This window comes from Anomaloglossus baeobatrachus, unplaced genomic scaffold (genome assembly GCF_048569485.1).
Source record: "Anomaloglossus baeobatrachus isolate aAnoBae1 unplaced genomic scaffold, aAnoBae1.hap1 Scaffold_2804, whole genome shotgun sequence".
In the NCBI taxonomy this organism is placed as follows: Eukaryota; Metazoa; Chordata; class Amphibia; order Anura; family Aromobatidae; genus Anomaloglossus; species Anomaloglossus baeobatrachus.
In genome coordinates this window covers 32,166-37,186 of record NW_027442283.1, presented here as the reverse complement: position 1 = coordinate 37,186, position 5,021 = coordinate 32,166, and the positions used below count along the sequence as shown (strand labels likewise).

General features: G+C 53.7%; 3 pseudogenes; 2 read left to right on the top strand and 1 right to left on the bottom strand.

Moving 5' to 3' along the window:
* The first annotated feature begins 483 nt into the window (after positions 1-483).
* On the top strand, positions 484-544 carry LOC142265982 (U7 small nuclear RNA; annotated as a pseudogene).
* Positions 545-1,461: 917 nt separating this feature from the next.
* Positions 1,462-1,522, bottom strand: LOC142265980 (U7 small nuclear RNA; annotated as a pseudogene).
* Positions 1,523-4,960: 3,438 nt separating this feature from the next.
* LOC142265989 (U7 small nuclear RNA) lies at positions 4,961-5,021 on the top strand (annotated as a pseudogene).

Below are 5,021 nucleotides of genomic sequence, written 5' to 3'. Positions count from 1 at the left end.
AATAGAAGCGTCTGGTCTCATAATATGATTGCAATTATATTTCTGTATGTGATGTAAACATCAGACAAATACAATTAAAAACCAGAGGGAACAGATCATGTGAAAATAGCATTGTGGTGTCATTCTCAAAACCTTTGGCCATGACTGTACAGTTTGAAGCTGAGACGCGTACACCCGGCTTCATACTGCGCATGACCCACCTCTGGGGGAGGATCCTTGGAGGAAGGAGGTGTGGTTTCCAGAAGGGGTGGAGCTATGCAGATTTCCCTCTGGTGGTCTCTTGGTGGATTCCTGTCGCCTCCTCCTGACTTGGTCTTTCCGGGATCATTATATATGGAGGATCTGCTGATGATTATACAGCTGTGATCTGGAGGGATCTTTCTATTCTGTGATGATTTCTCAGATGATGGATCTGTGCGGTGTCGTCTCCATGATATTGATGGTGATGGGGGAGGGGAGGTCGGGGGAACGCGCCATGTGACCCAGGTTTATAGCTCTTTTATTATTTGTTTAACTGCTTTTTGGTAAATGCTGAAAAGCCCAAATGTCTGTGTAGAATAGAAACGTTATTCCTGAGACTGATGATCCCCAGTGTGATCCCTATGATTACAGTACAACATAAGGATCTGCTAAGGGAATCATCTATGGTAAATGATAGATTTGCATAGCTCCGCCTCCTTATGGGAAAGGGCGAGTGAAGATCCTCTCCGAAAGCTTCACAGGTCCTGGAAGAATCAATGGTATCATCTAACAACCAAGTGTGACCCAAGAATGGCGATCACCGGCCGGAGGCAGCAGAGACCGGAGGATTTATTACTGCAGTGAATTATTCCTGGAAGAGATGGAAGCGTCTCACACAACGGGATCTGTAAGAAGATCCACTGCCTTCAGATCCCTCAGCATCTAAGCCTATGTGACCGGGATCTTCTCAAACAGGGGATCCCAGAGGTCACCTACTTCCTCCAAGGATCCTTATCCACAAGCCCCGGAGCCTCAGGGGAGGAAAATTGTCTCCTTTATTGTCAAGGAGGTGGATGGAAGCGTCTCACGATGGAGAAGATCCTCCTGCACCAAGGATCCATCTCGGGCTCCATAACTAGGTGTGAGAAGATCCCGGTCACAGAGGCTCAGATACTGAGGAGATCTGGAGACGCCTCGGTGCAGTCGGATCTTCTTACAGAACCTGTTGTGTGACTCGTGAGACGTCTCCAGCCATTACCATAAGACCCCAGCGATGATGATGAGGAGACCCCGGGATGAAGCGTTACTCGCCATTCTTCTCTTATGTAGAGTCCAGCAAATCTCCGGCTCCAGGGAAATGTGTAACTATAAAAGCTCCTCACGAGATTGTTACTTCTCATCACAGAGATTATATAACGATAGATCACAGAAGATCCCACTATGAGATTCGTGATCAATGAGATCAATCTAAGGAATAACTTTTCTATCCTTCACAGACATTTGGGCTTTTCAGCATTTACCAAAAAGCAGTTAAACAAATAGTAAAAGAGCTATAAACCTGGGTCACATGGAGCGTTTCCCCGACCTCCCCTCCCCCATCACCATCAATATCATGGAGACGACACCGCACAGATCCATCATCTGAGAAATCATCACAGAATAGAAAGATCCCTCCAGATCACAGATCACAGCTGTATAATAATCGGCAGATCCTCCATATATAATGATCCGGAGAGACCAAGTCAGGAGGAGGCGACAGGAATCCACCAAGAGACCACCAGAGGGGAATCTTCATAGCTCCACCCCCTTCTGGAAACCACACCTCCTTCCTCCAAGGATCCACCCACCTCCACAATCAGCAGCACAAGCCCTGGAGCCTCAGGGAAGGGACATTGCTGTCTTCAATCTCAAGGAGGTGGATGGAAGTGTGACGCCTTGGCCGGTCCAGGTAGTCACAAATAGGGCCCCGCATTACACCCTTCCCCCACAGGTAACACACAGCCAAAACTTAAAACCCTAGTCACCCCCCTAAGGGCTTGATAGACACGCCAGGGGGCGGAACCAGGCGGTTGGAAGACGCCCACCTAGGAGTTTTAGATAGCCCGGGGCAGGAAAAAGTCAGTTTGTGTTTAGAGTTCAAGTTGGAGAGGAGTGTGGGCTGGAGCTGTGTGAGGCAAATACCCTAGGTTGGACAGGTGCCAGGGTAGGAGCCCTGGTGCCTTTGGCTAGGAGGCAGATGGCGGTCTCCATCTGCAGGAGGCGGGAAGATGGCTCGGTAGAACCGAGGTGGACCGGGACATGGTAGTGCCCCGCCGGTACCGACCCGGGGAACCGACTCGGAAACCGTAGCACACAGGGGGGTACTCAGACCCTGAAGCTAGGCCCAGAAGTGACTGCAACTAGTTAATTAACTAATTGCGGCCAGGACTAGAGGTCCTGTCCCACCCAAAGTCCCGATTGAAGGCAACAGCCCACTGAGGGGGATAAGAGGCCACCGCCAGGGCACAGAGATCCCACGGGCCAGCGTCTGCGGGCAAAGGGCTCCTTAGGCGACAACTAGCCAGGAGCGGACTCCTGAAGTTGCAAGCACAGGCAGTCCACCATTCTAAACAGGCGCAGGAGAAAGACAGAGACCACCAGCCGGGTAGGGGAACCCGAACGCAGCCGGCTGCGGGCACCGACCACCATCACCTTGGTTTACCAGAGACTCGTGTGCTTTTCTAATAGTGAGTACATCAGCACCCTGCGTTCGCCCATCTCTCTGAACCACCAAACCCCAACGGGTCCCAGGGCCACCATCTCTGCCCACGGAGGGGTTAACAACTTGCTGCACAACATCTGTGACGCCCTGGACTATCCTGGTCGTCCCAGGTAGACACAACAACACTACACACCCCCCTCCCAGTTATGTAACATCAGGCAAACGAAAAGCCTTGTCACCACCCTCCAGGTTTGATGTCCACACCAGGGGGGGTGGAGCCAGGTGGTTGGCTCCACCCACCGAGGAGTTCACAGGCCTGGAGGCGGGAAAAACAGGAGTTGTGTGGAGAGAGAGTTGGCGTCTAGCTCAGGCCCTGGAAGGGTCAAGTTCAAGTCCAGAAGCAGACCTGTGCTCAGGCCTGCCAGAGACTACTCCGGTGGCTGGGTTGGAGCCCAGTCACCATCGGCAAGGAGGCAGACGGTGGTAGCTACCTGCAGGAGACCGGGAATACGACCGGTGGAACCGTAAGGGACCGGGACAGGGTAGTGGCCCGCCGGAACCGAACCGGGGAGCCAACTGGATACTGGAGCACCAGGCAGGATACTCAGACCCTGAACTAGGCTAGAAGCCATCACCATAGTCAAATTAACTGATTGCGGTCTGGACCCCAGGGGTTCATTCCCACCTAAGTCCCGATTGAAGGCAACAGCCCAACCATTCCGGATAAGTGCCACCGCCAAGGGCCAGAGATCCAAAGGGCCAGCGTCTGCGGGCAAAGGGGCTCCTACGACAGATACACGTCGGGGAACGGACTACCGGTGTCTAGGCACAGGAGTCAAGATTCATATATAAAGGTGCAGGAGAAAGGCGGACATTACCAACCTAACCTGGGAAAAGCTGCAGCCGGCTGTGGGCCCCGTTCATCACTCCGTTTCGTTTACCAGCGACTCCAGTGTCTTGTGTCAGAGTGAGTACACCAGTACCATCAGGCACCACACCGCCCGGCACCGCAACACTACACCCTGCACCGCAACACTACACCCTGCACCCGGGCCTCGGCCCACCGGACCCCGGGACGAACAACCCCTACCTACGGAGGGGTCAACACCTAGCTGCGCCATTACACCGCTCCCCGGGATCCCCGTACCTTCACCGCAACGGTGCACCGCAACACTACACCCTGCACCCGGGCCTCGGGCCACCGGACCCCGGGACCAACAACCCCTACTCACGGAGGGGTCAACACCTAGCTGCACCATTACACCGCTCCCGGGATCCCCGTACCTTCACCGCAGCGGTGGTGTCCACAATCACCACAACCCGTGGGTGGCGTCACGAACTATCACCTCAAATCCAAACACCCCAAATCCCCGTGTGTAGCTCCAACTCCCCTGCAGAGCGACGTGACCCCCGGGTCCGTGACAGGCTCAAGCCACCACCCGCAGTGCGAGCACAGATTCGAGCGGCTCGGCGGTCGCAGCCAAGTCAGCGGGGCGGTACACATCTCCCCCAGGTGCCCCGTAACTGCAGTGGTGGTGTCCAATATCACCACATACCGTGGGTGGCGTCACGAACTCTGTACGGCTCAGCCCGTATATATACACGTCCTACACCCACCATCCCTCCCCTTTTCATTTGAAGTGACTACGAGACCCCCGGGTCCGGAGACCCTCGAGCCACCCACAGAAGGACCGGATCCGAGCTGCTCGGCTGCTGAGAGTGGGGCGGTACATATATGTCCCCATCCCCTCCTGTGATGTGTATATGTCCCCATCCCCTCCTGTGATGTGTATATGTCCCCATCCCCTCCTGTGATGTGTATATGTCCGCCCCCAGTCCCACCTGTGATGTGTATATGTCCTCAGCCCCTCCTGTGATGTGTATATGTCCCTAGTTCTTCTTGTGATGTATATATGCCCCAACTCCTCCTGTGATGTATACCACCTCTTTGGGATTGAAGGCAGCAATCTTCCTCCCCTGAGGCTCCAGGGCTTGTGCTGCTGATTGTGGAGGTGGGAGGAGCTTTGGAGGAAGGAGGCGTGGTTTCCACAAGGGGGTGAAGCTATGCAGATTTCCTCTGGTGGTCACTTGGTGGATTCCTGTCACCTCCTCCTGACTTGATCTCTCCGGGATCATTATATATGGAGGATCTGCTGATTATTATACAGCTGTGATCTGTGATCTGGAGGGATCTTTCTATTCTGTGATTATTTCTCAGATGATGGATCTGTGCGGTGTCGTCTCCATGATATTGATGGTGATGGGGGAGGGGAGGTCGGGGAAACGCTCCATGTGACCCAGGTTTATAGCTCTTTTACTATTTGTTTAACTGCTTTTTGGCAAATGCTGAAAAGCCCAA